The sequence below is a fragment of the Phascolarctos cinereus genome, unplaced genomic scaffold (assembly GCF_003287225.1).
Source record: "Phascolarctos cinereus isolate Bilbo 61053 unplaced genomic scaffold, phaCin_HiC Scaffold_5;HRSCAF=322, whole genome shotgun sequence".
Classification (NCBI taxonomy): Eukaryota; Metazoa; Chordata; class Mammalia; order Diprotodontia; family Phascolarctidae; genus Phascolarctos; species Phascolarctos cinereus.
The window spans coordinates 201,702,554-201,714,831 of record NW_027555958.1 but is presented as its reverse complement, the minus strand read 5'-3'; the positions used below and the strand labels follow the sequence as shown (position 1 = coordinate 201,714,831).

The following is a 12,278-nucleotide window of genomic DNA, read 5'->3' as shown; positions in this document are numbered from 1 at the left end:
ACTTACAACTTCACTAATGTGAAAATATGTTTAACAGGAATGTAAATGCATAGCCTATATCAGATTGTGTGCCGTCTTGGGGAGGGTGTTGGGTAAGAAGGGGGAGAAAAATTTTAAACTCAAAAGCATATGGAAGTGATTGTTGATAAATCAAAATAAATTAATAAAAGAAAAAAAAGAAAATGCAAAAATAAATAAATAAATAAATAAAATGGAGACAATCACCAAAAAAAAAGCCTTTCTTAGAAAGGTAGACATAGTATCTAAAAATTGGACAAGTCATCTTCTCTGTGACCCTTGGCTGGAGACCCCTTCCTGCTCTCATCCTGCCGTTGTGAGGAACTGAAGAGAAAGGGAAAAAAAAACTCACCTGGCTCCATACTTGCTCTACATCAGACGAGGTCAGGAGTGATCAGGCAAGATGGCTTCTTACCAACATCCCAAAGATGGAGAGTGGAGATTCTCTGGCCTGAGGTGGATCTCCCTTGGGGGGAAGGGTGCTGGGAAGAAAAGATCATGTTTAGACTTCTGGTGGTTTCTTTTTGGAAAGGGCAGAGGACCAAATACGTTGTGCCGGAAGGGGGTGAGATGGTGCCATGATATAGAAATGAAGAGGGTGGCCAGGTGTACACTGATTTATTGATCACATCTCACACTGTGAAGAAACTCATAGAATGAGGAGGGGAGTATCCCTTCTGCCTCCTGCGGCAGCCAAACAGATTGGGTTTCTGCTTGGGAAGGTTTACTGGAACATAATGAGAGCAGAGCAGGGAATGCTGTTTGGAAGAGCCCATTGTGGGCCTTTAGAGAAAATAGTTAAACAACAACAACAACCACAAAATAACACACACACATTGAAATGGAACAAACTGTAACAGCCACCAAACCCATGGTGACCCATGAGAAGTGAAGGAAGAGCCCAGTGTTCTGCAGCCATTGTGAGACAGAAGTCACTCTTCATGCTGGACATGGATCCTGAGATGCCCTACCAGGGAATGCCAAAGGGGAATGTTTTTTCATCCTTATTGCTCTCCAGAGAGAAAGGGGGAATTTGGACATCAAAGTGAGATCCATCTGGCCTCCCCAAGAGGAATGTGCCCCACATGTGCCCACTGGAGGCCTGCGGAGAGAAGTGGCTGCTGTACTGGAAAGCTGGCTGTTCCTTGGATAAGACAGGCTCTCTGCCCACCACCCCTGGCTTCGCACCATCTCCAATGTGCCCAACAAGCTGAATATCCTCCAGTGATCTTCCCAAAACTGTACAACATCAGTGTCCAAGTTTTCCAAATAAATGCAGGAGTGCTACCAGTAGACCTGGGAATTCTGGGCCTCCCTCATGCCCATGTAGAAGGAGATGACAGTGACATGGAAGTTCTTGGTAGATTCCTGATGCATGTCTGAAAGCTCTAGCCAGGTGTGATTCTTCTCCTGCCCAGTGTGAAGGGTCTCCCAGGCCACAAAGGGTGGAACTTTGGACTCCTCATAGAGGAGAAAACTTTCAAACAGCTCATGGTGTATGGGGACCTGTTCAGTGGATGTGTAGGGGTCAATGTCTTTTTGGCTGACATAGTACATTCCCGGTATGGCATAAAGGGCTTGACTGTTATCATGGTTGGCCAATAACATTACAGCTTCTGTCTGAGATCTCCGAGATAGGTGTGGGCAGTCCTGTGCATCAATCAGCACCTGGTAGCATGTGTGGGTTTTGCCTTTCATCTCCTTAGAGCCATGGCCAGGTGGGTTCTCTGCCTTTTTCTGGAGTGGCAGAAGCAGCATCACTGTCGTACAACCTGGTCTGGCAGGGAAACAGGACAACCCCTCAGTACTCAAATACCCTGTGAAGAAAGAGCTGGCCCATCTCGTATTTCCCATTCTGCTTTGGCACCTCAAATATGACAACTGTTTCCAACACTTTGCCCTCAGGTCAGTTTCGGGAGGAGAGGTGTCACCATGCCGTGGCAGTGGCCAAGAACGCTAGGGGAAAGATCGCGAGGGGCCACAGCGCCTTGGACCCCACTAGTGGGGCCACCAGCAGCAGCAGCGGCCGCCTACTGCCAGGGCCCAACGAAGTACACAGCCGGTCACGTCGGCGCCTGGGCCACTGCAGACCATGGACTCGTCCAAGGTTACAGATGTGGACGCTTACATGGGGCCCTGCGTGCTGGCTCCCAAAAATAAATAAATTAATTATTAAAAAACAAAGAAAAGAAAACCCCATAGACAGTATGGTCCTTTGTGGCACGAAAAGTCAGACATGAATGACTAAACAATTTATTTTCTTCAGAGTATTTAATTAATTTTTTAAATTAACAAATCAATTTTCTTTTTCTTCTTAACCTCTACCCCATGGGGGGAGGGGGATACATTTCTCATAAAACTAGGAAGCAAAAGAAATTATTTCATTGGTCCTGTCCAGAAGTATATGAATACACGCTTTGAGTGATAAAATATGCTGCATCATAAATCCTCTACAATCATGGATTGTTTTTACAATGCTTTTTAAATTATGTAAATGGTTTTCCTGGCCTTGCTTATTTCATTCTTCATCAGTTTACATATATTGAAATGCACACATTTTTTATGATATTTATGCTATAATATAAAATGCTCACAATACTCCCGATCAGGTAATACATGTCTGGAGTTCTACTGCAAAGATCTGATATGGAAAGTGCTGGTCCAGGTGATAAATAGAGCAGAAGTGGTGGCAGACAGCTGGCGACATAGTTTAGGTGAAAAGTAGGATGCGATGTGAGCAAGAAATATGTTCCACTTGTGCTTCATTTGCACTGCAAAATCTTGTTAGATGAAGTGTGGTGTATAGGTTGTAGGTATGGCCTCAAAGAAAGCAAGACCTCAATTAATGTCTCAACCAAGAAGGTGCCCATCAACATTTTCAGAGGTAGTTCTCCCAGTTGTTATTTCCCTATACCACTGAAATGCCAGGTCCTATCTGTTTCTCCTAATGTTCTGATGAAATTTTAAACTCATTATCAGCCTGTTAGTTATTATAAGCTTTAGGTGTTAATATTTTATTTTAGCCCTTACACATAACTAGATTTCTTACATTTATTTCTGAAGTTTATTTTTCTTCCTTAAAGGGATTAACCCATGGATGCCTTTATTGATCATTTTACTCTTTGTATCTTACTCCTCCAGTTTACCAAAAATCACTTTAAGTTCTGATTCTCTCTTGCAAACTCTTAGCAGCCCTCTTTCCCTAAAAAGGGTCATCTGCAGATTAAGTCGGAGCAATTTACTTTTGAAAATTTTGAATGCTTATGAACCCAGAAAAAATTCCTACCAATTATCATTTGCTATGTTCCCATCTCTTTCTTCCTCCAAACTATGCCATCACTGCTACTAAGCCAAGAATAATAATTATGATGGTAAACATCTAGCAATTGCTATTGCTGTCTCCTCAAAGGTATAATTTCCTGTAGATAGAAATCACCTTGCTCAACTCACAGGATTTGAATTAATATTGCTACTTGTTAGATTACATGTACAAATCATTTATAAAATGAGTTGAGGTATTGTACTACTTAAAGGTTTTTCCCAGTTGTCTTATAGCCTATTTTCTATTGGACCAGTGTTTAGTATTTAATATTAATAAAAACTTAATATTTTTATTAGTTTTAGTCACCTAACATGATAACATGATGCTTCTTGCTACTGAGGTTCATAGACTTTATTATTCTTTATTTTTTCGTGAAGATAAAACTTAGCTATTAGTTTTTTCAGAATATGGCAATAGCAAGTCACCCTAAATAAAGTATTTTTAAAGGAGCTACTCATTTGTTTCTTTTCTCTGGGGCCACTGACAACATAATGTTGGAGATATCAGAAATAATTAAGAGGAATGATCATTCCCTCAATCAAATGAATTTTATCTGTTTTAAATTTGACATTTCCCTTAAACTATGCATGAGTCTAATAAGAAAAAAAATCAAGTATACATTTTCTTAACTGGACTTTGAATCATAAAAGATAATAGCTCACTTTGTACTAGTTAACTGGTAGAATCATGGTGGATAGCAAATCACTCATAGGCTTGAACTTCAGATTGTTGCACCGTATTTTGAGCTTATGGCCTAATTTATTGATTATCCAAGCTCTTTTTTAAATGGAGACACTGTTCTTGATTTCACATGGCTTAAATAGTACTATTTCTTTAAAAATAAAGTGCATCCATTTGCCTAAATCTGCCCCCGCCCAATAAGTGTACTTTTTTCCTTGAACAATCACAATCATTTACTTTTGGCATCAGATCTTGTGAGACTGTCAATTTCATTACATTAGCTCTTTGAGAACAACACAGACTATATCATTCTTATATTTTGTAATTCCAGTCATGATGATACATTTGGGAAGGACTTTATGATCAATGAAGAAAATTCTTGCTCTCCTCAACTCTAAGGAAAAAAATATATACAATATATATAAATATGTATATAATATACTTAACATGTATTTATATTACATACAATGCAATAATATATTATATAAAATATACTATGTATATAACATATATATATTATATATATACACATATGTGAAAATAATATATGTGTATTTGTTTCTTCTATATTATTATCTTTTAAGGAAACATATGGTGGACAAAACCCATTCTTGGTGAAATACACTTCAATTGAAATTCACTTGAATTATGTACTTGAAAAATACTTCAATTTTAAATGTGTTTTAAGTTACACATGTAAAACCATTTATATGGAATATATTTAATTTTTATTGAAAGCCTTTCCTGAGCTTTTTACCTACTATCCCCAACACCACCAAAGACAAATGCTGACCAACTGCCATTAACAGGGCAGGCAAGCTAATCTAGCTGAAGTAATAAGTTACCTTGGAGGAGAAATAATGGGTGACATGTGGCAGAGAAGTCAAACCACAGCCAACATTTTAAAAATCCCTTCCCCTCAGATCAAACTTCACAGAATAGCATAGCTACCAGCCCTTGCCACACAGCAACCACTGAGTGAAACAAATTTTGTGTAGAATTGGCCCACCATCCCCCCCCCACTAATAATAATTGTCAAATGATCAGGAAAACCCAGGATTCCCTGTATACTAGAATACCCCTCCCTTCTTGCAGTCTAGGTCCATAGCCACTACATATAGAAGGAAACTATTGTAAATGATCTCAGCAGAATGACCAGCACCAATAACAACTACCAACCAAAAAGGATTTAAGTTAATGAGATCTAGTAATACCTTTTTTCATTCCTTGCAGCCATCATTGTAGAGATGAAATCCAGCAATTACTTCTGCAGGTGATTCATTCCTGACTCATTAGACATCCCAGTTAGTGAATACATAGAAAAAAAAAAGTTCTTACCACCAAAGTCCTTGTAATTATGAGATGGTCTGACAGGAAAAAAAAAATGTTTATATGGAGGGGGCAGCTAGGTGGCATTGTGGATAGAGCACTGGCCTTGGATTCAGAAGGACCTGAGTTCAAGTCCGACCTCAGACACAGAACACTTACTAGGTGTGTGACTCTAGGAAAGTCACTTAACCTCAATTGCCTCCCCCACCAAAAAAAAAAATTGGATAAAGCATCAGCCCTGAAGTCAGGAGGATGTGAGTTCAAATCCAGCCTCAGACCAAACACTTACTAGCTGCATGACCATGGGCAAGACACTTAACCCCAATTGCCTTAAAAAAAAAAAAGTTTAAAGCAATGGAAGCTACTCTACAGAAGATGCACTACCAAATGCTTTGTTACTAAACTCTGATAGGCGTGGAGCTTTTTTTTTAATTGGAATTACAACTAAAGTCTCTGATATGTGTTGTCACTACCTATTAGACTCAGCTCTGTGAAAGCAGGTTTTTTCCCTTTTCTATTTCTACTCCCAGAATTCAGCACATTGTTCTACACATAGGAAATACTTAATACATAATTTTTAATTAATTACTTAATAATTTCTGAAAATTTTGTCTACATAGTTTGATTTCCTTTCTTTTTTAACTTTAAAAAATAAACACTTGGGACAGCTAAGTGGCACCGTGGATAGAGAAATGGCCCTGGAGTCAGGAGGACCTGAGTTCAAATGTGGCCTCAGACACATAACATTCACTAGCTGTGTGAACCTGGGCAAATCACTTAACCCCATTGCCTATCCAAGATAGATAGATAGATAGATAGATAGATAGATAGATAGATAGAGATGGATAGATAAATAAATGAATAAGTAAACAAACAAACAAATAAATAAACACTTATCTCTTTTCTCACAAATATCCCCTCCCAATTGGACAGAAGGAGAAATAATGAAAACAAGAACAAATTAATGTAACAAATAGACATAGCAAAACAGATTCTCATATTAGCCATATGCACAAAAATCTATGTTTCATTTTGTATCTTGAATGCACCATCTCTTTATCAGGTGATGAGTAGCATGCTCCATCATTGGTCCTCCAATGATGTTTAATCATTGTATCAATCAGAGATTTTAAGTTTCAAAGCATTTTTTCCTTTAAAATGAATGATGTTTTATTATGCAAAATGTTTTCCTGCTTCTGTTTTATCACTTTGCCTATCTTCATTCAAGACTTCCCAGGTTATCCCTTCTTACTAATCAAATGTTTCATATTTCTCCTCAATTTTATCGTTAAATTCTTTTGAGGCCATCTAAATAGGTGCTTTCAATTCCTTTCTTCTCAGACTCTCCTTTACAGTCTGGGTTCAATCTCAATATTCTTTACTCTGAAAAGTTACCAATTATTTCTTAAGTGTTAAATAGCATAACTTTTTATCAGTTCTTATTTTTATTGATCTCTCTGGAGCATTATACCTTGTTGATCACCTTCTTGTTGATACTCTTTTGGTTCTTCCTTGTCCTGATTCACTTCCTATAAAGCTGACCAGTCTTTCTCACTTTCCTTAATTGGATATATGTCCATTTTTTGAGTTGCTTCATAGGCTTTATCCTGCATCCTCTTGTCTTCTGTATTTCACTCAATGATCTTATCAGCTCCCATATATTCCAATTATTATCTTTAGGCAGATGATTCAAAGATCTGTCTGTGTAGCACTAATCTGCCTCCTGACCTCCAGTTTTCTATCTCCAACTGCATCTTAAATATATTAAACATCAGAAGTTTTTGTAGATATCTTAAATTATACACACCCAAAATTGAGCACACTATGTCTCCCCTCAAATTTCCCGCCTCTTACTTCCTAATTTCCCTATTATTGTCAATGTTAATTTCATCCCAGTTATCAAGGTTTCCCAACTTAAGTTTCATCTTCATCTACTCATTTCTCTCTCACACAACTCATTGTTTCCCAGTGCCGAAGACTCTACTTTCAAAACATCTTTCATATATGTCCCCTTCTTTCCTCTGATTCTACTACCATTTTGGTATAGACCTTCCTATCCTTAAGTCTGGATTACTGCAATGACCTTCTATTGGTCTTCCTATTTCTCCCTATTTCAGAGCATTCCCCACTCAGCTGTTAAAATTATATTCTGAAAGTATGAGTCTGACCATGTTACTCCTCCTCCATTCAATAAACTATAGTAGCTCCTTGTTACCTATAGAATCACATATAAAATCCTGTATTTCATATGACTTCATAATTTGAATTTCTTCCTTTGAAAAATTACTGTTCTTGTACTTTGACCACTGATCAAATAGGAAATCTTCCTTTTTTATTCATTTCTGAAATAAACAATTTGTTGCCACAAACTTAGAAACTCATCCTCAAAACATGTTTTTCCCTCAAGTATACTACTGAAACTCAAGGTTAGTTAACATGTAAAATCACTATGTTCTATTTTGAGGAAACTAAAGAGGGAGTTATGGAAGGAAAGAGAATATGCTATATTCTATATTTAATGAGGTAAAGAAAACTTAATCTCTGCATTGATCATAAAGACTGCTCTGTGTGTGTGTGTGTGTGTGTGTGTGTGTGTGTGTACAGTATGATAGACTCCATTATTCCTAAGGACTTTAAAGATTGACATTTACAGTGTCCCTGATCTAGATTAAGAGAGCAAAATAAAAATCAGGATTACTTTAAGGATTCTGGTTTTGACCTGGACAATATGGGAGCATCAAGTAAAGGGAATTTAAAATTAGTGGCAAGAAAGAAAAGGTATTGTAATTGTAAGACTGATAAATGTCAAAGTAACCTTTGACTGAAGAAATAAGAGTCATGTTTACTATAAAATAAGAGAAACAAAGCACACCTATGTGGGGATAATAGTGGTAGCAAATTGAACTTAAGTAACATTCACGTAGTAACTGTTTTTGAGGAATAGATTAACTCCCCTGACATTCTATATGTGACCTAGGCATTCTGGGTACTTCAAAATTGATAATTATTGGCAATGCAGCACAGAAAATGGAGAGTTAATGTTGAACCCAGGAATACCTGGATTTAAATCCTGACTATCTATCTATCTATCTATCTATCTATCTATCTATCTATCTATATATCTGACTCTCTTTCTCTCCCTCTATATGTGTATATATATATATATATGTGTGTATATATAAATATAATAAACATAATATAATATAATATAATATAATAAATATATAATAAATAAATATGAATATATGTATATGTGTATATATATATGTATACATATACATATATATATCACTACACCTCTCAAAGTTCCAAGCATTAATGATGTTGATGATGATGATGAGATAACAACAATAACATATTCTTTTAAGATTTGCAAAATGCAAATCACAGAGAAAGTGCTTACCTTCAGTACCATGAGAGAGAATTTCTTTACCCTGAAATTCCCAATACAGTGAAATTTCAAGTCCAGTCCATATTCCTAACCTTGCGAGTAAACAAGTAATGCTTGCACTTAATAAAAATATGAATAGTATCTCCAAAGCATATGCTTAATATGTCATTTAAAGATAGATAGGAGCTCACATAAGAACTGTTTGGCAGGAGGCAAAATCCAAAGCAGAATTGAGGTGATGGATTGTGTTGCAAATGGAAAAAATGTTTGAAAAGAAAAAAGAATCTAGAAGTGTCTCACAGTTGGGGAATGAATAAGTTCTTAGGTCCCTTGGGGGGGAAAATCTTTTTTCTATGAAGTCAGACTGAAACGGTTTAAAAAATAAAAAAAGTCAGGGCACAGTGCACTACAGCTACTTAGAAGTAAAGTGAGTGAACAAGATGTGGCAGGAGCTATAGAAGAACAGCATTTCAGTTACTTTCCTAAAGGTTCAGAATATATGACTGTATTTAAATAGATTTATTAAATACCCTGAGGAGAATAAAAGATTGAAAGAGAGGAGAGGAATAAGATTAAGTTATAAATGAAAACTGCCAGCAGGGAAAAAAGAAACAATGGGATTAAAGACACTGGGATGAGACTAGGAAAGTGTTAAAAAGAGTCCACAAGCTTCAATTCAATTGTTAATCCAGTGGTATGGAGCAGGATATATCATCAGTCCTCATCTTTTGTTGACCTTTCTTCAGAATTTAATACTATTGATCATTTACTCCTCCTGAATAATGTCTCTTTCTTGTTTCATCTTTTTTTTTTTTGTAATAGTGCTCTCTCAGGTTTCCTCTTACTTATCCAATTACATCCTTTTCAATCTCTTTTGCTGCATCACAATACATAACCTGACCATTAAAGGTAACTATACTCCAAGACCATCTTCTCTTCACATTCTATTCTTGCCTCTTCATAAAGTTTTCCAGCTACCGTGAGTTTAATTATCATATATCTATAGATTATTCCTATATCTATAAACTAGATTTAGACTCTCTGAACTCCAGCCCCACATCACTACCAGTGGATTGGCCACTGGCATCTCAAATTCAAAATGTCCAAAACAAAACTCATATTTTCCCTGAAACCCACACTGAACGCAACTTCAGTCTTTCTGTCAAGGGTACCTTCCTCCTTCTGGTCACCTAGGTTCACACCTTTAAAGTTATCCTCAACTCCCCAGTCTCCATCATCTTATGCATCTAAGCAGTTGTCAAGGCTTCTACAGCATTGCTCATATCTGTCCTGTTTTTTCCACTCCCATGCCTTTCAACCTAATTCAAACCCTTCTCATTGTCTTCCTGTGCTATTGCAGTTGTCTTCAAATTGGTCTTCTTTTTTGACCCAGTAAATGCATTTCTAGGGCTGTATCCCAAAGAGATCATAAAAATGAGAAAAGAACCCGTATGTACAAAAATATTTATAGTAGCTCTTTCTGTGGTGGCAAAGAATTAGAAATTGAGGGGATGTCCATCAATTAGGCAATGGCTGAAGAAGTTGTGGCATGTGAATGTAATGGAACACTATTGTGGTATAAGAAATGATGAGCAAGTGGACTTCAGAAAAACCTGGAAAGACTTGTATGGACTGATACTGAGTGAAGTAGGCAGAACCAGAAGAACACTGTACACAGTAACAGACATGTTGTGTGATGAATAACTTTAATAGAGAGGCCTTCTCAGCAATGGAAGGATCTAAGACATCTCCAAAAGTCTCATGATGGAAAAGAAAATACTATCCACATCCAGAGAAAGAACTGTGGAGGTTGAAAGCAGATCAAGGCACACTATTTTCTCTTTTTTCCCTTCTGCTTTGTTTTCTTTCCTCTTTCTTGTGGTTCTTGCTGTTGTTCTAATTCTTCCTTACAGCAAGGCTAATGTAAAAATATGTTTAATAGGAATGTATATGTAGAAACTGTATCAGATTGCATGCTGTCTTGGGAATGGAGTTGGGAAGCAAAAGGGAGAAAAATTTAAAACTCAAAAGCTTATGGAAGTGATGGTTGAAAGCTAAAAATAAATTATTAAAATATTTCTAACAAAAAAAAGGTAAAAAGAAACAAATTGGTTTCCTTGATTCAGGTCTCTACCTCTGTTAGCTCTCTTGCACATAACTAACTTTAATCATAATGCTCTCTTACTCAGTAAATATCAATGCTTCCCCATTTCCTCTAGAATCAAGTATGAAATCTTCTGTTTATCTTTTAAATCCATTCACAATCTGGTTCCAATATACTTTCCTTTTATTTTTTTAAACTTAATTATTAAAATTAATTAATTTATTTTTACTTTTCAACATTCACTTACACATGATTTTAAATTCCAAATTTTCTCCCCGTCTCATCCCTTCCCCCACCCCAAGATGGCAAGCATTCTTAATACTCCTTCTCCTAATCTGCCTTCGCTTCTAACTTTCCCCCCTTCTCTTATCCCCCTTCCCTTCAATTTTCCTGTAGGGCAGGATAGTTTTCTATAATCCAATTCCAGTATATCTTCTTTCCAAGTTGCGTGTGAAAATATTTTTGTAACTTTTGTTTTTAAACTTTGGGCTCCAAATTTTTTCCCTTCCTCCCTCCCCAGCTACCCTCATTGAAAAGGCAAGCAGCTCAATACAAGTTATACATATGTAATCATGGAAAACACTTCTATAATAGACATGTTCCAAAAAACTAAGAATATTTCCCTTCATCCTATCCCACCTCCCAATTTATTCTGTTATTTCTTTTGACCCTGTCCCTCCTTAGAAGTGTTTGCTTCTGATTATCTCCTCCTCCAATCTGCCCTCCCCTCTGTCATCCTCCTGCTCTCTTGTCCCCTTCCCCCTCTATTTTCCTATAGGGTAAGATAGATTTCTGCCGGGAGCACCTGCGTCCCTGGCTGTGGTCTGATGCCAGCAGAGTGTGAAGAGAGAAAGAATCACGGGCCAAGTGAGAGCAGTGAAGAACAAACTCTGTTTGTTCTGAGGGCTCAGGCTTATATAGTACTGGATCAAGCAATAGTAACATTATTATTCATGAAAAGTACAAATCTAATTAGGTGATTTCCTTACTTCCTTGTACCTTGTCTGTTACATTCTTTCCTGCGTCCTGTCCTGTACCCCATCCATTTCCTCCCTTCCTGTATCCTGTTCTCAAGAGACGGAACGGGGAGTGGTAAGCCGACATCCTGAGTTTCACAGCTGTCAGGCTTAGTACAACCCTGCAGGTAAGGCCCAGGCTGGCCTAAGCCCTCCAACTCCCCAAAGCCGGCCCTCTACATCTCCCCCTTTCTTCTGTTCTAGCTTGAGAATGTGGGACACACATCAGGAGAAAACTCAAGAGTAACAACAATACTATCAGGGTACAAAATGCAACAGCAAACTTGAAATATTTTGGAAAGTGTTAAGTTGCTTGATATAGTACAATAACTTATAAACAATATCTTGAGGGTCAATACCATCCATGTTATATTTTTGGAATGCCAAGTGCCCTGAAGCTCATTAAATATTTGATCA

At 37.2% G+C, this 12,278-nt stretch overlaps 1 pseudogene; it reads right to left on the bottom strand.

Annotated features, from left to right (window-relative positions):
* Positions 1–985: 985 nt before the first annotated feature.
* LOC110217694 (polymerase delta-interacting protein 2 pseudogene) lies at positions 986–2,112 on the bottom strand (annotated as a pseudogene).
* Between the last annotated feature and the right edge of the window lie 10,166 nt (positions 2,113–12,278).